Consider the following 22,674-nt stretch of genomic DNA (forward strand, 5'->3'; position numbering starts at 1 on the left):
CAACATTAAATATTGTTGAAAAATGAAATAAATGCATAAATATTCATATGTATATATAGAGAGATAGATATCTGTATCTAGATAAGTCTTCTTACACTAAATCAGAGTTTTTCGGATTGGAATAAATAAATTCATCATGTGACACAGAGTTCCTTGACTTCCAGGATGTTCTGCTTCCTGAACAAATTAGAGAGACATTGAACTTGGAAAACAAGAACAAAGAAAAAGTAAAAACCTGGCAAACCCAGTGTCAGAGATTTCCCACTGGCTCACTCATCACTTAAATGAGGAAACCAGCAAGGACTTTAGCAGAACTGTATTTTCAGTATAACTTTTGGTCTGAAGTTTCTTTTCCATCCACGTGGAACTATTCTAGTGTTGAGAATGCCAAGAAATGCAGTTTACAATGTTGTTCAAACACTATAAAGATAACTCACGACATTGTTTTTGTTTTTATTTTTTAAAATATAACCATCAAGAAAATTATAATTGGTAAAGTTTATCAAAGAAAAACCAAAATACATTCCTTAGAAGTTATTCAGCAGCCTAATATTACCTTGCTCAATTATTTTTGCAAAGTAATTGTCTCAACGCAGGCTCTAGATGGCAAGAAAATGTTTGCAGCTCAAGAGTAAAAATGTGAAAATAACATGTCATTCGAAGGGCCTAATTATGCTTTTGGAAAGGGCACTGAACTGTAGCTATTTTCATTAGAGGGCATTCACTGTGCAAATTCCCACTTCAATCAGGCCTTGCCATCGCCCCAAAACCATGCCGTTTTTGTAAATATTAGTGTGATTTCTACCACAAGCATAAATCATGGGGATATTAACCAGATCTCCTTGAACAGTCCCACTGAGTTCCTCCTGGCAGTAATGAATCTCACCCAGCAGTCAGCTGAACATGTTTATCTTAAAATATTTAAACATTTACTTGGTGTAAAATAAGGGAGCAACAGCAACATGTTTAATGGCACTTTTCTCAGCCAAAAAAAAAAAAAAAGAAAAAGGAGAAATAGACGTATGCATTTACAGTAACTCCTTACCTTACAGACACATTCCAAATCTAAGAAAGAGGAAGATATAAAGCCTCCTCTCAAAAAGTTACAAAGTCATTTCTCAAAAGAACCCAAACCAAACTAAACAAAACCCTCAAAACTTGGAATGTCCCCTCGCCCTAATTTTCCTTTCCTCTTCAGTGTTGACATTCTAGTTTTCTTTCCACTGTGTCTTTCACTTTGGTAAATCCCCTTAGATCTTTACCATATTAAATTAAAAATAGAAGTTTTTCCCAGAGTCAGCATTACTGAAACCATTCTAGTTTTACCAGTACAAACTCGACAACCAGGCCTGTAATTTGTGCCACTGACAGAATAATTCCCTCTCACTCCAAGCCTGAGCCAGGCTCACACAAGCAACAGCAAGACAGTTAGCAGGTCTCTCCATCAATGTGGAACCCTCTCTGTCTTCCCGGACCCGTTTACACATCTAATAAGAAATTTGTATGTAATGTGCTTGAAAACTATTTGCAAATAGATCTGGAATCCTTGCTTAAAATATGGAAAAATAGATAAAATATTGCCAGCCACCTCTCACTGTGAGCCTTTTCTTGTGACGACACCACACAAGCTGCTTCCCTTGGTGCTCAGCCTCATGAAAGATGTGACTCACCTTCTGTTGCATTTTGAACATGTCTGGTCACACTACACAACAAAATAAACAGAAATTTCCATAGCTTTCCTTTGGTTTAGCCTTGTATATCCATGGTTCATACGCCAAATCACCCATCTGTTTCGACTCAGTGTTGCCTAGAATGAAACACAAATGCAAACCTCAATGTATCTGAAGAGCCAGTGCTTAAATTTCATTTTTGCCTACCTCTCCATTCATTAAAAGCTGTGAATATTAAAACAAATGTTATAGAAAAATAACCTGTATGTTTCCATGCAGAATGAAAGAGGACACACAATAACAGTTAGCATTTCCAGATATAAGGCTAGGAACTTTGCTCTTGCAATGTGATTACAAAGCCACTAATGATTGTAGTGAGTTATGAAATTGCATTTGTAGCAGGTAATTGGCATTGACAATAAATGCAGAGATTTACAAAATTCAGTTGCTACACTAATACGTGGACCACATCAGAAGATCTAGAAAACTTTCAATGCAAATTCACATTCTGCAGTTGTGCACCCTGAATCATAAGATATATTGTAAAATACAAAGTCAAGAATAGTCTCTATTTACAAAAACAAAAAACAAAAAACAATTGACTTGGCCAACACTTGTAAATCTACTTCACTTTCAAGTTTAAGGTTGTCTGTTACTACCTTCACTATGTCTAATCTACTTTATTTAATATAGTTTATAAAATTTTTACAGTGAAGAACATGGTATAGTATATATTCTGGCATCCTTATTTTCATCTGGGTAAGTCCCCTTAGTATATCACCTTGGTAAATTATTATCTTAAATTTAAAGGAAAAGTTTCTCTCACAGACAGTGTTATTGGGGAAGAAAATAAGTGTTTAGCACTTATTTATGAGTGAAGGATATCTCTATTTTCCATACCCTTATATCCAGTCCACCATGAAGTCCTATCTACTCTACATTAAACATCTGTCTATTGTCTTTTTGCTGCTCTTCCCAGGCCTGGTTCCCACCCTCTCTCAGCTGCAGTAGTGCAGCAGCCACTTGACTTGTCTTCCCACTTTTACTCTTGCCTTCCCTCCCCCATAATCTATTTTGCACACAACAGTCAAAGACATATTCTTAATATTTTTTACATTTAATTTTAATTTTTATTTTACAGAGAGGAGAATGGAGGGAGAATGAGAGGGTGAGAAACATCAATGTGAGAGAGAAACATTAATTGGTTACCTTCCACGTGCACTCAGGGAACCTTACCTGCAATCCAGGCATATGCTCTGACTGGGAATCAACCTGACAACCTTTTGGTTCATGGGATGATGCCTAACCAAGTGAACCACACTGGCAGGGACATATTTAAAATTTTAAATCAGATTACCTGACTCCCTTTCTTAAAAGCTCATAAAGGCCTCTCCCTGCACTTAGAGTAAAATCCACACCCCTTGGCTTGGCCCACATTGTGCTGTATCCTACAGCTCCTTGTGCCCTACCACGCTGCTTTTCATTCACCATGCTCCAGCCATGTACTGGCCTTTTTCTGATTCCTTTTATGTGCCAACCACTCGCTGCTCCCTTTGCCTGAAACAATTGTCCCTCTGATTTCTGAAATCATACTGAATACTAAATACTAATTGTAGTTTCAAACAGCAAAGTTATTGTTTAGCCATTTTCTTTTCTTTGAGCCACTGGATAGATATTACTGGTTCACCATTATCTGTCTTCTTCTTAGACTTAAATGAGATGATACTTGTAAGCCCATTTATAGTCCCTTATAGCCATATGACCCATCTAGCCAATGAAATGTGAGCATGAGGAAGATGTGTCACTTCTGGGCTGAGAAAATGAGCCTTATGATCTTTGCATGACCAGTTCCCCATCATCATTTAGATTTTGGTCCAAATATCACCAACTCAGGGAGCCCTCTCACCTCCAGTCCAGTCACTCTGTCCATATAACCCTGTTTTGTTTTTTTCACTCCATTACACTACTTACTACTTGAAGTCATTTTTGTTAAGTTTCATAAGACAGTGATCTCTTTTACCTTTTGCACTACATTTTTTTCCTGTGCCTAGTGCAGTGGCTGGCACATAGCAGTGCTCAAGAAATGTATATTAAATATATGAAAAAAGTGGAAATCAGTAACGTTCAACCAAGTTTTACTCTTCAAAAGATCAAATATGGCAAACCTCATTTAGTCAATCATTAATCCATTTATCCACCCATCCATTCACAGATTTATTCAATAACTATCACTGAGCACTTACTATGAGTCAGACACTGTACTAGACAACGCAAAAGTGAGTAAAATGGGGTCCTAGCCATTGTGGCACTCATAAGGCAGTGGGATGGTAAAATGTAAGCATATCATTATTACACCATGGAGTACACTGTAAAATAAAGATTGGTGCAAAGTGCTATGGGAGAAACACAGAGAGAGGAATTAGTTCTTAAATATTTATTGAACCATTCACTAGGAATACTATGTTATGTTTCCTGGTATTTCAATCTAGAAGTGCTAAATTGTGAAGCTTAACTTATGTTATGCTGTGATGCAATGATCCTTGTCCTCAGAAAAGCATTACCAGTCTAATTTAATAAAATGTTAAGCGTAGTTTGGTAAATTCAAATTTAAATGACGTGTCACTTATTTTTCTAGAAGTGCTATTCTGTTTTTATCCACAGAGTAAAATTGTCATTATGCCTGGGTTGCACCACTGGGTGTAGAAGCTTCTGTTTTTACAAATAGAATTTGTGAGTCTGGTTAGTCATTTAATGTCTTTTTGCTTTGGTTTTCCCACTGATATGACATAATGTCAGAAAAATTTCTTCTATTATCTTCAAGCTAATAATGTTTGAATTAAGTTCTTTTTTTTAAAAAAGCCAAACAAACCCATTGCATATCTTGGACAAATATTTAAGTTGTCTTCAAATAAATCTTGAATTTTTGAATCCTGCTTTAATATTTAGGGAGCTATAATCTTGAGAAAAATAATCTCTCTAAATCCCAATCTCTTTAGCTATAAATTTGTGTTGCTCTTTTAAGAACTAAGTTAATGATGAAGGGAGCCAAGTTTGCTAAAGTAATTGTGGTGATAGAAATGCAGTAGCCTCAGAAGCTACTAGGTGGTTCATTCTATCTCGGTACAGTGAACACACACACACAAAAAAGAATTCAGTTAATAAATGTGCTTGACCTAAGATAAGCCCTCAATAAGTAGTAACTATATTTTTATTAGCAGTGTTTTATTTTTAAAATACAATTAATCTGTATTATTTATTTATTCTATTTTTATGAATTTGCCTACTGGCTACAATTTATTTATAACCTAAAAGCAATACTTTGGCACTTCTACAGTCATTTGCACACAAGTTCTTGCACAGAGCTGTGAAAAACCTGAGTTACCTGAAGTAAATGTTTCTACTGAAGTCAAAAAAGATGGCATTATGCCTTTTTTGTCTCAGCTCTCATGGTGTAAACAACTGTCCTTTTCATGGTCTGTTTAGTGCCGTACTTGACTCATTATTGTAATTTTGGTTTGAGATTTAACTGTTTAAAATGGTACTCAAACATAGTACTGAAGTGTTTTCCTAAGAACAAGAAGGCTATGTTGAGTCCTACAGAGAAAATATGTGTTAGATCAGCTTCATTGTGGCACAAATCCTAGGGCTGATGGCCATGACTTTATTATTAAATAAGTAGTTTTGATTTTTTATGTTTTTAAAGATTTTATTTACTTATTTTTAGAAAGAGGAGAAGTGAGAGAGAAAGAAAGGGATAGAAACATCGATGTGTAAAAGGAACTTTGATTGGTTGCCTCTCACATGTCCCCAACTGGGGACTTGGCCCCCTAATCCAGGCATATGCCCTGACCAGGCACTGAGCCAGCAACCTTTTGGTTTGCAGGATGACTCCCAACCCCCTGAACCACACCAGTCAGGGCCAAGTTGTTTTTATACAAAAAACGTGCATAAACAAAATTATACATTGATCAGTTGACAAAAAGGTTTGCAGTAATCTAACCCCAGGGAGCAATTGTTCAATATTTGTTAATTCTGTGTTCATGGTGACTTTATGGAACACAAGTGCCATGAATCATGAGAATCAACTGTGTTTGTGTCAGAGCTTGCTTTAAAAACACTTGCTGTTTAGTGGAATTCTACACAAAGAAGAGTATTGGAATTCTCAGAATAACTTTATTCCTATAAATACCAGAAGTACCTAGTTATATCAATATTGGATAGAACCTAGAAAATATTAAGAATCAAAGCCAAATCTAATTTATGCCACTCTAACTAGAATTCTCTTGGTTTTGTCTAGGTCGACCTGGTAGGTGGTGAAATAAAACAGAAGCATGATTTATAGAAACATAGGTTTTACTTCTGAATACAAGCTGTGCCAAAAGCAGGTATACAGTTGTTTGTATAAAAAATAATACAATAATTAGTAAATCATAATAACAGAATAAACTGTGTTTCACATACCCACAACTATAAACCCACTTTTTCCTTACTCTGTATATGATTGAATGAGAAGACATTTTGGAAAGAAGAAATTTTATTCCTTAGAGAGCAAAGCATATTTCCCCTCATCAAACTCACACACAAAGCCAGGACATTAAAGAGACGAAATGCCTTGAATGAGAGACTGTTGTCACAAATTCTTTTTTCCATGAAACTGCAATTATGCAGAAAGTCTCTGGCATTGGTTACTGGTTTGCATAAAGGTATTGAAAGCAATTATGGAGAGGAGATTGGGACTGAACACATTAAAACATTATCCATAATTATTGCCTAAACATCTCCCAGAGGATAAGCCTTAGCCTTGGCAGAGACTTAGGCTCAAGGAAGGGAGAGGAGGGAAAGGCAAATTTGTATCTGGGACAAAGCTCAGGAAAAGTCTAGACTAAGAAAGTGGTTCTTAAACATTAGTGGGATTTAAGAATCACACCAGAATCAAGGTAAAATGCAAATGTCCAGTCTGACTTCCTGGGTGGGATTATCCCTCAGTAGGAATAGTTACCTGAGTTCCAGGAATTGGCAGTTTTATAAGGAATTCTGATGCAGATTGTCCTGGACCACAGTTTAGGTGCTGATGGGTGGACAGCCAGCTTGGAGGAGCTGTGACAGCTGCTAATAGAGTCCTTCCTTTCCAGTCACCCAAATGCATTCTCATGCATTATTCTGAAGATATAATGAATAAATAGAGTGGTTCTCTGAAAGAAAAAAAAAAAAACCTTACAAGGGTGTGCTGACTAGACTGGAAGAATGAAGGGTTCTGAAAACAAAATTTGTCTATGAATAATTTTCTATAACTTTTTCTGTTATTTTTGGGGTATAGAAAGTGAATGGAAAGAGGGTATGTTGATATAATGCTGAAATGGGACATTTCATGATTAAAGTGATAATATCAGTTACTTCTAAATTTATATTAATTGCTTCTAAATTTAAATTTAAAATTCAGACCCAGCACTGGTGCCAAGTTTGAATCTGTGTCAGTCTGGTGAATACCACTTGCCCCTACCTGGTGACTTAGAACTTAGCTCACACAACTTGAGTACCATAAGAGGCTCCATCAGTAGCTGAGACTAATAGGCAGCTGGCAGGTCAAGGTGGATGTTGGAGTGCCTTGGGCCTTTTGCTGACTTACCCAGCCTGGGTAGTGGTGGAAGTTAACCTTGGTATACAGCTTGGCCCCTCCCATGCCCAGCAGAGAAAACTAACAACCGTGGATAGCTTTGTAGCTCCTAACAGGTAGCCTAGGGCCAGTCATAGTGTCTGACATTGATCTGTACCACAATCTCTCTCAAAAGGCCCCAGAACCAATACATCTAGTTGTTAGCTTCAGACCACATCAGAGCACAGTGCAGTTAGCTCAACAAGTGGCACACTCAAAGGAGTGTTTTGTAGGCACCAGACCCTGCTGGAGCAAATTCCACTTTGTGGGGTCAGTCAATACACAGCAGTTCATATATTGTGGTTGGGCTCAATCCTCACAGTCAACCAACCTGAAAGACAACCCCACCCATGGAGAGGCCCAAAACAATCAAGACTAAACTACAGTAGGAGGGCTCACATAATTGCACAAGTGACATTTCTGGAGCACCTAGTTCAGGCCAGGGAGAATGCACCCCTGAAACCCACAGAACACCTACTGCATAAGACTATGTTACCAAGATGGGAGAAATAACAGATTTACTTAATATGCAGAAACAAATACAGTAAGGCATTCCTGGTCAGGACACATACCTAGGTTGCAGGTTTGATTCCTGGTTGGGGTATATGTGGAAGGCAACTGATTGATGATTCTCTCTCTTCCTCTCATTCTCTCTCTCACTCTAAAATCAATAAACACATCCTCAGTTAGGGATTTTTTTTTTTTAAGGAAAACCTGTGTGGAAGGAGAGGAAGAGCAAGTTGTCAGGTGTGGTTGGGTGGTTCTGTGTGTGGGGGAGAATGGGAGGAGATGAGGTGAGAGTACAGAATCTCCTAGACCATTGTAGCAATTTTGACTTTCATTCTGAGTGAAATAGGGAACCACTGAATGTTTTTGAGAAGATATGTTACTTGATCTGACTTTTGTTTTTAAAAGATCATTCTGACTGTCATGTTGAGAATACCTTGTTAGAGGACAAGGGTGGGAGCAGAGAAAATGGGAGATTATTGCCATGATCAATTGGGAAGGTGACAGTGACTTAGATGATGGTAATAATGAAGATGATCAGAAGTGGTTAACATTTTGGTAGATTTTGGAGACAGCCATCAAAGTTTCCTGACAGTTTTGATGTGGAATGTAAGGGAAAGTCAGAATTCATGGATGTATCCCTGAATTGAGTAAATAAAGGACAGAGGTGGTATTAACTGAGATGTTATCTGTGTTTTACCTGGCACTGCACCATACTCAAAAGCCTACAAGCCTGCTAATAAGTATGAACTGCCTAGGTTCTAATCTTAACTCACCACATACTAACTTTATGACCTTGAGCGAGTTACTTAACCACTCTGTGCCTCAAATTCTTTTTATAGGAAATGGGCATAATGATAGTACCTACTTCATGGAGTTGTTAGCATTAGTGCATTGATATATGAAAGCACTTAAAAACAGAACCTAGCATATAGATGTTATCTAACAGTACTGTTACACACTAAATGTGAAAAAGTTGCAACTCTTTTTTTCCCATATCCCTAAGAGTTGGTTTTTCCCTTTTCTTTCCACAGTGAGTCACTTAGTGACTTTTAGTTAGGAAGTTGTAAACCTTTCTGGGAACTTCAGAATAAAGGCTAAGTGTGATTTCCATTTGCCAGTTTGTCAGATGAATATTTAGGGAACAAAAAAAAAATATTTCAGTCAGACGAAATGTCCACACATTCAAATATTAAAATTAAAAGCAGTTATTCTCAGATTCATGCTTCAGCCTTTGATTATGCTAGAACAAAGTGGGGAAATGTTTGAAAAAGAGACCTTAGATAGCATCTAGTTTAAGCCTTCCTGTAGTAATTTCACATTGTTATATAATTCAGATGCCAGTGCCCAGGTGTCACCTGCTTAGGAGCAGCTAGACTTCTAATATGGACATAAGATTTCAAGCCCTTTTTATAAACATGGAGGAAACTCAGCATCTATCTCAATATCTTCAGTAATCTTTGAGTGACTTATACTTCTCTTCATCCTATTCCAATTTGCTGTTATCTGTTGAGATCTCAGTCTCCACCCTTCTCTGATATCTTTTTTCCATCCCATTCCTAACATTGGACACAACTTGCATTACTCCCATTTCACAAAACACCACTGATATAAGGTCAAGTTTGCAAAGGTTATACTGGAATTTGTATTAACAATAAAGACTTACAGACTTGTCAGTATAGGAAATATCCTCAAAATCACTACCATCATTCCCTTAAAATCTAGCAGTTAGTCCCTGTTATATAGGATTTCTGACTCCAGAATTCATCACTCCCACTTGTATTTTTAAGGACCCAGGTCTTTCCTCTCTCAAGTCACCTCCTATCTTCAAACCTCTAATTTTTATTTCATTAGGCAAAGCAGTTTAATACTTGAGCTAAACTCTTCCAATCTAAAGTATGCCTTTAAATGTTGCTTCCATAACAAGCAGATGCATTAAGGTATGATAAACATAAGAGACCTTTATTTCAACCCCATCATTAATGTTAACTATCCTAGAAGGCAAAAGCTGGGATTCATTCCTTTATTAATTGAGCTACTATATCAGGTACTTTGCTGGGCCTTGGAGAGGGAACAATGAGAAAATTAGGTTAGTGACTCTGAACCCACACACCTGACCATGTGGTCAACTTCATAGATAGATATTATTTTTAAAAAGTTACATAAGTATATAATGCAAATTATGAATAGTATCAAGAAAAAAGTACAGGAGGCTGTGAGAGTTTATAACAGATTGACCTCATCTAGTGAAGATGGATTAAAGAAGGCTTTCTGAAACTGAGATTATTATATCTGAAAATAAGAAGGGATAAAGAGGGGTGGGGCAAAACTGGAAGGACCTGAGGTGCAAGAAGTCACGGCCACTTGAGCAACTAAAAGGCGATTTTGGTTTGAAGTAAGAGAGAGGGAAGGAGGATGAGAACAGGGAGAAGTAGGACCTTCAGGGTCTCTTAGGATATTGACCTTAATATAGTTTACAGAAAGAGAAACCACCCATCATTTAAGCCATTCCGGCTGCTCCAGGAGATAATGGAATGGAGAAAGCAGAAGTAGAAGAGGGAGGTTATTGGAGGTCAAAGCAAGAATTGGTGGTAGGTAGTCCAGGTGTTGACAGTGCACATGACAAAAATGGTCTGCGGTCAATTATTTTCTCTCTGCACTAAATTATGTCCTAAGAGCCCTGTGGCACATGGTGTATTTCAAATAAAGAGAAATCAAGGCTTCTCAGACTCGGCACTATTAACATTTTAGATGGGATAATTCTTTTTAAGGGGGGGTGTGCTGTACATTGTAGGATATTCAGCAGCTTCCCAGATTTCTCCCCACCAGTAGTACCTCCTCCTGTCCCTCAGTGATGACAACCAGAAATATACCCAGACAATAACAAATGTCCCTTGGGGCTTGGCAAAAGTAGAGGAGACAATAAATCACTCCTGATGAGAACCATTGGTCATATGGACACAGATATATTTTTTTAATTCTCTGAAAAAAAATGTTAAGAATTTCCAGAATAGCTTTTCTGAAAATAATTAAGATGAAAATCACACACATACACAAAATGAATGCTTTTGGAGGCATTCTACAATAAAATTTCAATTAGTACAAATAATAAGGAAAAAGGAAGTTGATTTGGAAATTTAAAAGCTTAGGAGATTTTGATCACTCATTTATAGAACTGATCACTGAAGCTAAACAGTGAAATATAATTGTCCATTATCAAATTTTGTTTCATTATGTCAAACTAAGTGATCTACAACCTTTCTATCACCACAGGGGGGAAAAAAACACCAAAAAAACCTTTTCTACTTAAACTTTTAGAGATATTTCTCCAGGTTTCCTTCTTTTAACTCTGACATAATCTCCAGAATGACTGGGACATGCTCCTGATTACTTATATAGCATTTCCTTCAGAGGAAGCAGGCTTATTGCAAACACAGATACAGACAGTCACTTAACAGAATTTTGACAGATGATGATATTTTTCCTCTTCTTGAACATAGGGCCTGGATATTTTGGATTCACATGAAAAATAATTTATGTTTAAGGCAGTAGAGATTCCACTTAACACTTTATAATTTAGGACTAGCAAAAAATTGTGTTGAATAAATTACTATCTAAAAATTTCTAAATTTGACTAGCTATTGAGATTACACTGGGGAAGAAAATCTAGACCTAAATTAGTTCTTTAAATAGTTTATAACTTGCTTTAAAGACAGTAAAATTAAATACCATAGGATTTCAATATCATTGGTCTGATTGAGAGTGGATCTGTTAGTATTTTTATAGTACATGAGGTTTACCCTTGTCCCTGCCCCAACCCCCAAGTTGCTATGACCATGAACTGTCCTTTTGGCAGACTGCCCCGGAAGTCCTCAGGGAAGGGAAAATTCTCTCGGATTTTGTCTTTTCTGTTCCATAGATATGTTTGACTGAATGGTCTGTGATTCAGTTCCAAATCATTATTGGCAGATAACTGGAGTTTAGAAAGATTTATTGTTTTTAATTTTTTTAATTCTCAGAAAACATTTCAGTCTGAATGTAAACTACAAAATATAGTCTTTGATAGGCTTCATTCTTAAACCCAGAGCACTTCAGCACCATCACACAGTCCAAGAGCTCCTATGTTGTTTCCAACTTTTCTCCCAGGACATTTTTTTTCTTTGTTCAAAGAAATGTTTACTTGTGTTCCAATAGAGGCTTGTAAGAATCTGAGCTCACAGACACTGTGGAATCAAACTACACTTTCTTTTAGGCATTTTCAGAATTAATATCTAGGGAGATTTTGATCACTCGTTTATGCAATGGATCCCTGAAGCTAAATACTGAAATATAATCTGGAGACCATCAGAACATTTTGCACTGTGTTTTGCATGTCAGCCTAGCAAAGGGATGTGACTTTCTCTAGGGCCTGATAGGCTATGATGGAATGGCTTGTCATAGCACACAGAGTGCATGTGGACAACGTGATTTCCCTCTGACATACACAATGTGTGTCTCACACAACTGTAGTCCCTGCCTACAATGTGGACAATCAACTTGTTTCCTTATAGTGATTTATACTGACAGAACAGACACTACCTTTGCCATGTCATTTTACAGTTCATATGCACTATGTCTTAGAGAAAATATACATATAACTTTAGATGGGTGGCAAACACTGTCTCCAAATTGAGTCCTTGGATTAGAGGGAGACTTAGGACATTGGTGCATGCCAAGATGCTCACCACAGAGGAGGCAAAATACTGAGGTGCATAGAAAAGACCTGTCTGCTAGACCTGTGGAAACTCTGTGTGTTTAAGTTATTTAGTCTCTCTGATTCTATTTGTGTTCTATTAATAATATATTCATAGACTTCAAGATGTCATTGACTTGATGATGCATCATTATTTTAGTTATTACTAAGAAAAAAATGATGACAAACTATGATACAATTCTTTTTATCACTTAAAATTATTTTTGCTTGTGAAAGAGGAAGGAAAACAGAAACCACATAATTAATTGGGGTATTCCTAAAATTTCTCTGGAGCCCAGCTTTTCCGATTCACCTTTGAATCAGATTTATCAATGCCTGTGTATGCTGATGCAGCATTTTCAAAAAGACTGCTTTACTATTGTTAGTATACAAGTTCCCCTATGCTTCTACACCTACTTACAAATTTTGATGCTGTGGCTTTCTTTAATTTTGTTTTTAAATATTTTATTTATTTATTTTTTTTAGAGAGGGAAGGGAGGGAGAGAGAGAGAAAGAAACATCAATGTGCGGTCGCTGGGGGTCATGGCCTGCAACCCAGGCATGTACCCTGACTGGGAATCGAACCTGCGACACTTTGGTTCTGCGCAGCCCGTGCTCAATCCACTGAGCTACACCAGCCAGGGCCTGGCTTTCTTCATTTTACCAAAAGATGTCAGCAGAAGGTTTTTAGATAACAACTGCAACTCAGGAGGTCCTAAAATGACATGAGATTAGAGTTTCCCAGTCTTTCCACCAGAAATAATTAAGTTTGTATATGTACAGTCAGTTGCAACTGCTTCATGATTCCTGCTTGGCCAACAAACATCGCAAGTTGCTTTCCAACTTCAGAGATGTGAAAATGTGAAATAGAAGTGTGTTTCTTAGAATCAAAATATTAATTTAAAAAACCAGGGGTGCTGGCTGGGCAGAGAGGGGCAAAGGGTGAAATAACTGGAACAACTGTAAAACATTAAAAAAATCCCTAATGTTGTTGATGTGAATTTGTAAAATGACCTAGTAATTTTAAACATCATGCTTATGTAACACTTTTTTTTATTCCGTTGTTCTTCTGTTCACTGGAATAATAGGAGAGGTTGCCATAGGGAATATTATTACTGCTAGATTTTAGAAGAAAGTGTGATACAGCTTTGTAAAGGGTTTAGTTTTAGAGGTCAAAGCGGTTACCTTGCTTCCCAAATATCTCTTATATGCCTGCCAGACTCTCTGAAATTCTAAAATATTTAAATTCTTTTATGGAAGATGCATGTTAAAAACATAGACCTTCTGGAAACAGGGATGTGTTACTCTATTACTAGTTAATAACACCATGGGTTAAGGTTATTTATCAGATTAATTATGGAATTGACAGCTTAGTTAGAATGTAACTAATCCATAGACAGGTAATATGAAAATAATTGCAAAGTAATAAACACATACAAGTGGCTGAGTATGGCACAAAGTAAACATATAAATGCTGTACATGTTAACAATATACAACATATTTACCTTCAACAAATGACCATCTTAACTGACATTAAAGGACTTGAAGTGGACAACTGATTCTGGAAATGTTTTCCATATCTATCAAGTCACATCTTTAGGGCATAAAATACATTTATGTGTTCTTTAAAAATGGGGCTATTGTACTCTTAATGGAAGGTCTTAATAGAGGGTCTTTAAGACGAGTTTCATGAGGTAAGGAATTTATTCATTATGCCTTGAACTTAAACATCCAGTTTATATCAACAGAGCCATACAAAGCAAAGCAAAGCAAGCTTCAAAGGATACAATGTATTTATCAGGACTGATTCCCACAGGAGTCCCGGTGTTAGAGTCAAGTCATGCCTGCCACCTGCGTTACCTGGTTTTCCGGGGAGACTTACTAGCCCCTTTGAGAGCCTGCTGTCATGGAGCTGCAATCTCCAAAACCACACAGAGTGGTCCCCAACAGCACAGTGGATAAAGAATAGGTAACTTCCTGAGTGTGACTTAGAAATTTCCTTTGCCTGTTTTATCATTCATTCTCTACTGGCTTCTCTCTTGGTGGCAGAATGCACACTGCAGTTTCTGGCATCACCTCTGGACAAAACAGCATCAGTTCAAGGAGATAGGCTGTTTCTTCCTTCTGTTTCACTTTAAGGGAGAGGAAACATTTCCAAGGTGCCTTGTGGTTCTTTGGCCAGAATGGATTCACATGTTCTTCCTTAATTCATCACTAGCAAGGGGAGACAGTTTATTGTGATCACTTGAGTCATTTTCAAGGCATGGAAATCCCGAATAAAATAGGAATTTGGCCAACAAAGAAGTAGGTGAGAATGGCTATAAACTGGGCCACCTAACAGTTCTGCTACATTATCCCACAGGATTATTAGAAAGCTAAATGGTACAACTCCTATGAAGTACTTAGTAATTATCGTAACAATGACACTTCTACTTATGGTGTGCAGTGCATTGTCTTGTACATACACAGCTTTGCATATAAGCAATCCTTACAAAAGCCCCATGAGGCATTTGTATTATTGTTTTCTCCATTTTACAGATATGGAAAGTGGGCACAGAGAGATTAAGTAACTTGCCCAAGGTTTCACAGCTTGTAGGTGGCTCTGTTGGGAATAGAATCCTGCAGTTTGGTCCTACAACATATGTGCTTAACATAGTCCTGGAAAATTGGGAGTGCTTAACTCCTATTAACTATAACTATCATCTCTGCTGACCTATATTTTTCAAGCAACATTTACAGATTTTTTTCTTCTTGTTCAGTTCCTTGAAGAGATGGAAAGATACTTTTAAAATACCTATATAATAGAAAAAGTTTGAACAAAAATTTAAAAGGAGTGTTTTAATTCTTTAAACTAATATATCATAATTGATTAGGGGGGTTATAAAATCTATTTAATGAGTCATGACAAGAATTAAAAAAAATATGTTTCAGGGCACATGCCTGGGTTGCAGGGTGGGTTCACCATTGGGGAAGTGCAAAAGGCAACCTTCTCTCACACATCGATGTTTCCCTTCCTCTCTTTCTCGCTTCCTCTCTCTCTAAAAAGTAAATAAATAAAATCTAAAAAAAGAATATAACTTAAAAGAAAGAAATTGTATACAAAATATATACAGGATAGGATAAAGCAGTGGAATCTGATAGACAATATCAAGCCAAACCCCATATAATAAAATAACTTGTCTCTGTTTCATATGTCTATTTTGTATGGAACAACCTGCTTGAAAATCTTGCTTTAACATTGCTAACTCCCATTGTGCTGTTAAGAAAATAGGACCTAGGCTTTTTTCAGTGATCTTACAACTTTTCTTCAATTCTTCTTAGTAGAATTTTGGTCTGCTTAAATATATGCCCTTGCATTGTCTCTTCAGATCTTCATTCTGTTGTCCTAGTTATTTGATCAGAGGATTTAGTTTGTTATTCTGAGAGGAAAAACTAATGTAAGCTGGTTAGTGTACTCAGAGTCAAGTGCCTCAGGCTGTGGCATTGACCGGCTCTCACAGAAGCAGAGTCCTGGAGAGAAGGGACAAATGTCCTTACAAAGCATATGGAGTCAGACTGAGACACAAAGAGTGAATTTTCTCCTATGAATAATAAGTTCCTTGCTGTGATGGGCTTAGCTCTCTTGTCTATAAGAAAGATGTTTCTGGTTGCAGGTAATTGAACTCAGAATCAAATTGGCAGTGAAGGAACTTTACTAGCTCACACAGCCAGAAAGTGCAGGGTGTGGTCAGGCTGCAGGTATAATCAGATCAAGGCTCCACCACTGCCCCTTTCTGCATCTGCTTTATTTTTAGCCTGGTTTCCTACACAGTAAATTAACAGCTGATGTAGTTCCACATACAACAACTTCCTCATACAAATACCCATCCTGACAACTCTTTACTGAGAGAAAGGAAGTTTCCCAGACTTTTCTCACAAAATTCTTCTTATATTACTCTGGTTAGCATTGGGTTATTTGCCCATCCTTGAATGTTTCATATGGCCGTGGTGTCAAAAGTGCACTATGCAGGTCTTACTCTTTATTAGTGCATCCATACCTCATGGTTAAAGGCATGGGGTGGGGAAAACTATTACCATACAGGAGGCATAGAAAATGGGACCGAGACACCTTTTTAAAAAGTTATAGAGCCAAGAAGAACCTTCACTAATTATGATCATTCTTTCAGTTGCTACTTCATATATAGAACAAATATTTTGTATGGCAGCCCTTCTTCTCTTCACAAGGATAAAACATTGATCATAAAAGGAGAAGGAAATCAGTACTAGAAACACTAGTTTCTTCAGTGCCTGTCAGCTCAGGCTGCCATATCACATGATTTTACTTATAAATGTAGAATCTAAAGAACAGTATAAACAAACACAGTGGAAATAGACACATAGATACAGAGAGTAGACTGATGCTTGCCAGAGGGTAGGGAGCTTGGGAAACTGGTTGAAAAAGATGAAGGGATTGAGAAGTACAGATTGGTAATTACAAATTACAAACAGATGCTCTGTTTGAACATTAAGCTTTCAACATATGAATTGGAGCAGGGGTGCATTCAGTATACAGTGGTGCCCAAATGTTAATCATTGCCTAAGTATTTTTTGAGCATCTTAACTATACTCAGGTTGGATCAGGCATTATGATAATTGGGAGTGGAGTGGAGTGAGATGAAATATTGGGGAGACAAGACCAGCAGATCACATACTATATAGAACAAGTGCTGTGAAGTAAAGCAAATGCTGAGGCAACTCCCAGGTGGAGGGAGCAATGAGAGTCGGAGTGGTCCAGAAAACTTTATGGAGGAGTTGAGGCTTAAGCTGGGATTTTGGGTGGAGGAAAGTAAGTGTATGACAGGATAAAAACCTAGATCAGGAGGTTAGCAATGAGAATGGAGGAAAAGGGCCAGAAAGCATAGAGCTCTTAGAGAGAAGGCTGAGTAAACTTTATAACTGATTAATACGGAGAGAACTTAGTAACTGAGGCATAGGGTGAATAGGTAAGAAGAGTTGTTCTTTTCATGGGAATAAGAAATTCCAGAAGGAAAGGTATGAGGCTGGGCTTAGGTACATGGGAAAAAATGAGTTTATTTTAGAAATATTAGTTTTAGAAACAGGTGAATTTATTGAGAAAATATCTGTAATGTCATGAAGAATAAGGGCAAAGAGATGATAAAAAGTAGGATCAGAGGAAATGGATATTTGAATTATTATCATTGGGTTGATAATTGAAGCTAAGGAAATAAAAGATCTTTTTGAGAAAATATGTGGACAGATGTATAGAAAAAGAGCTAATAGCCATTATCATCACCCTGAAAGATCTAGTGATAGCAAATGGCATAATGGTGTAAGACTGCTGAACATTTAATGGATTTAGTCCTTATTTTCTCAGGGTATACATAGTACTTTGTACTATGAAAAATAAACACTTGCTGGTTTGCTTGATGGTTGAATGAATGAATGTTAGAAGTTTCAAATCCAAAATACCTGGTGTGCCTCAGAAATGTTTTGAAGTAAAGTGGCTTTCCCATTTCCATTTAGTTAAGTGTTTTGAGCATTATTTATTACTCATACACTGAAGAAATAATTAGCTAAAATAGTTCTCCTATCACATGAAGGGGTTAATTAGCTCAGTTGTCAGAGGAATCATTGACTGTCCAGCTAGTTCAGGTACACTTGCTGAGGCACTCCCTGGGGGCAAGAAGCCTGGGAGAACATGGTGCTGCCTTGTGAACTAGTTTCTTCCTCAGAATCAGGTCCTCTTTCCTTGTAATTCTGCTCTCCCTGTCTTTTCTCCCTGTACCAGCTACTGCAGCTGAGAGTCAGGTCTTAGTTACTTCTGAAGACTATATCTAGTGATCTGCCTTTAAATTTTTTACTCCTCTCTTAGGAATTTAGGGCAGCTCACAATCACAACCCATATTTTACATTCTCCAATCTCTTCTTGTCTCCTACTAGCAATACTTACCATTCTAGTGTTTAGTTCTTGTGGGGCCTTGTGTGCATCAATGAATTTCATGCCAACTGGGAGCTTTCTGAAGATGAAGCCTTGGTTCAGACAAGGGCTTAATTAACAATGTATGTAGTGTTACAGTAAAATGCCATGGCTTTAAGTCCTGGAGATGAATGACTAGTCTTTAATTTGACTGGTGTGTGATTTGAGACAGTTCTTCAAACTTTCTTAGAAACAGCTTCCCCAACCAAAAAAGAAGATGTAATAATTATCTTTGAAAGTAGCTGTAAGGACAATATACATAAGAGGCCTTGCATACAACCTGGCATATTGTAGGAGCTTCATAGGATGGTATTTATATGATAGGCCAAAGAAAAATACACATGTGCCATTTCTCCACAAATCACTCTGCATGGGCCTAGGAGGAAAAGGATTAAGGCAGGCAGACATAAAATCTTTCCCCTAATTTAGAAATATATACTCCAAGTTCTACTTAGTTAGAGCTTTTTGATTTCTATGATATTATTTGTAAGCTAGTGCTTCAGCATACTGAAGAATAGTACCTTAGAGAACTAAAGGAGTTAATAGATTTTCCTTAAATTGGAGCAATTTTCTTCTCTATTGAATCAAGAAAACTAACTGTCAAAGAGGCATAGAATCGTGTAGATAAAACCTTAAGGTAACAAGACTTTATTATATTGTATTCCATTAGAGTTGAGCCAAGAGTATTTTGGAAGGAAATTTCAGTATGTAATAAGGGGGGATTATGCCCGAAACTTTATATTGTGTTTTTCTCCTGGCTTTTCTACTTTGTATCATAGTAGCAGTGTTCCAAATGGCTGTTCCACTGTTCACTTTTCCTCTTGATAAAATCTAGTTTTAACTAACACTAAATTGGAGATTATTTTTGAAATGAACAATATTAAGGTGAACAGGGAAATATTCAACTTTCTCTCAAAGGAACATTTCACCTTACCTTTTCGCCTTCCTCCCTCCATTTATGTAAGCAGAATCACCGATATCTTTACCATAAATAAGCAGGCAGGTGACTTTACAACTGGTCCTGAGTACTAGTGAGATCTTCAGAAGTTTTACTCTTCTGGCTCTTGTACCAAGTAAAACTCAACTGCTCCTTCAGTGAATTAATGTTTATTGTCATAAGTTTTATAAAAGCAAATATGTAATAGAATTAAAAATACCATAGCTTTGTGTTCAGGCTCTGGTCTTCAAGATTTTATATTATTGTAAAATTGATAATGTCCTTATATTTAAACTAATAATGGAGCTTAAAACTTACACAATTTATTTATACTCTAGGAAATAGTTTGTAGTACTATGTAGTACTATTTCAAAACAGAATAAGATCAAAGATAATAAAAATTTTAAAAAATAAGAAAAAAATCTAAAAAAGGAAATAAAAGAGACCAAAAAATATAGTAAAAGATCACCATGTCCTTTAAGCTAGCTAAACTATCATCCAGTAACCACAGTGCTTTAGCAGACACACTGTAACAGGAATCAAGAATCCTAGATCCCAAATAATAAAATGGCAATAAATACATATCAATCAATAACTAAAAACTAAATCTAAACAGCAAAATAAACAAATAAGTAGAATAGAAAGGGACTCATAGAGATGGAGAACATTTTGATGGTTGCCAGATGGGAGGTGTGTTTGGTGGGATAGGTAAAAATGTGAAGGGATTAAGAAGTACAAATTGATAGTTACAGAATAGTCATGGGGATTTTTGGCCAAGATGGAGGCATAGGTACAAACACTTTGCCTCCTTGCACAACCAAAAGAAGTACAATAACAAATTTAAAAACAAAAAATAACTAGAACTGCCAGAAAATAAAACTGTGTGGAAGTCTGATGACTAAGGACTTAAAGAGGAAATATTCATTCAGACTGGTAGGTAGGGCATAGAGAGGCAGCTGGGGTGGAGAGGACACATGACAAAGTGGTGGCTGGAGGACTGGAACGGGCAAGGTGGCAGTCAGGCAGTGCCACATTTGCATGCAGATAAACAGGGAGGAACAACTGGGGAGTGAGACAGACTGCGCAACCAGGATTCCAGTGAGGGGAAATAAAGCCTCAAAACTAGTAGTAAAAACCTGTAGGGGTTCCAGAAGCAGGAGAAACTCTCAGCTTCATAGGAGAGTTTTTTGGAGAGACCCACAGGTCATAGAATGTACACAAACCTACCCACCTGGGAATCAGCACCAGAAGGGCCCAATTTGATTGTGGATAGCTGGGGAAGTGACTGAAAGCCAGTGGAGAGCCCAAAGCAAGTGGCTTTGTTCTCTCTCAGACCCTATATACAGCTCCACAAGGCAGCAAGGTGGGTTGCCCTGCTCTGGCAAATACTTAAGGCTCCAGCCCTTACAATATAACAACTGAGCTGAGACAAAAAAATATGGTCCTAATGAAAGAACAGATAAAAGCTCCAAAAATAGAACTAAGTGTTGAAGATATAGCCAACTTATCAGACACAGAGTTCAAAACACTGGTAATCAGGATGCTTACAGAAATGGTTGAGTATGGTCACAAAATAGAGGGAAAAGTGAAGGCTATGAAAAGTGAAACAAAGGAAAATGTACAGGGAACCCACAGTGAAGGATAGGAAACTGGGATTTCAACGATTTGGAACAAAAGAAGGAAATAAACATCCAATGGGAACAGAATGAAGAAACAAGAATTCAAAAAAATGAGGAGAGGCTTAAGAACCTTGGAGACAACTTTAAGCATTCCAACATCTGAACCATAAGGGTGCCAGAAGGAGAAGAGGAAAAACAAGAAATGGAAAACTTATTTGAAAACATAATGAAGGAGAACTCCCCAAATGTGGCAAAAGAAATAGATTTCAGAAAGTCCAGGAAGCTCAGAGAGTTCCAGAGAAGTTGGACCTAAGGAAGCACACACCAAGGCACATCATAATTACATTAGCCAAGATTAAAGATAAGGAGAGAATCCTAAAAGCAGCAAGAGAAAAGGAGACAGTTACCTACAAAGGAGTTCCCATTAGACTGTCGGCGGATTTCTCAAAAGAAACCTTGCAGGTAACAAGGGGCTGGAAAGAAGTATTCCAAGTCATGAAAGGCAAGGATTTATATTCTAGATTACTTTTCCATCAAAGCTATCATTTAGGAAGAAAGGGGCAGATAAAGTGTTTCCCAGATAAAGTCAAGTTAAAGGAGCTCATCATCATCAAGCCCTTATTACATAGAATGTTAAAGGGACTAAGAAAAAGAAGATCAAACATATGAACAGTAAAATGACAGCAAACTCACAACTATCAGCAACTGAACCTAAAAAACAAAAACAAACTAAGCAAACAACTACAACAGGAACAGAATCACAGAAATGGAGATCACATGGAGGGTTATTAGTGGAGAGGGGGAGAGGGGAGAATGGGGAAAAAGGTATGGGGAATAAGAAGCATGAATGGTTGGTACAAAATAGGAGGAAGTTAAGAATAGTATAGAAAGTGGAGAAGCCAAAGAACTTATATGTACAACCCATGGATGTTAACTAAGGAGGAGGAATTGTGGGTGGGAGGGCGGGTGTAGGGCAGAGGGGAATAAAAGGGGGAAATGGGACAACTGTAATAGCATAATCAATAAAATATATTTAAAAAAGAATAGTCATGGGGATGTGAAGTACAGCATAGGGATTATAACCAATAATATTCTAATAACTATATAGGGTGTCAGATGGGTACTAGATTTATTGCGATGATCATTTACTAATTATATAATGTCTAATCACTGGGTTGTGCACCTGTAACTAATAATAATGTATGTCAACTGTAATTGAAAAATAAAAAAATTATTTTTAGAAAAAGAAATCCTAGATTACAATCTTTCTCTAGCTAGCTGATCATAATGCATACATTAGTAAACTCCGTGGACCTTGGTTTCTTCTTCATCATTAAAATTGATATTTTCCATGATTTCTGCAATTTCTTGTAGCTGAATATTTACCTTTTATTCAATGGGGATTAAATTAAGGTGGGCCCCTACTTTCAGAATACCACATAATTGAACCATGTAACTTGAATTTAGTTTGGTTATTTAGGGATAAATTTCTTTCATACTTAAGGTAACTAGGCTCTTCCCAATTCTATCCTGAAGATATATGTATTTTTACCTACCATTGAGAAAATTTTAGGGGCG

At 37.1% G+C, this 22,674-nt stretch overlaps 1 pseudogene; it reads left to right on the forward strand.

Moving 5' to 3' along the window:
- The first annotated feature begins 4,651 nt into the window (after positions 1 to 4,651).
- LOC114514264 lies at positions 4,652 to 4,798 on the forward strand (annotated as a pseudogene).
- Positions 4,799 to 22,674: the final 17,876 nt, after the last annotated feature.

Source organism: Phyllostomus discolor, chromosome 3 (genome assembly GCF_004126475.2).
Source record: "Phyllostomus discolor isolate MPI-MPIP mPhyDis1 chromosome 3, mPhyDis1.pri.v3, whole genome shotgun sequence".
NCBI lineage: Eukaryota > Metazoa > Chordata > Mammalia > Chiroptera > Phyllostomidae > Phyllostomus > Phyllostomus discolor.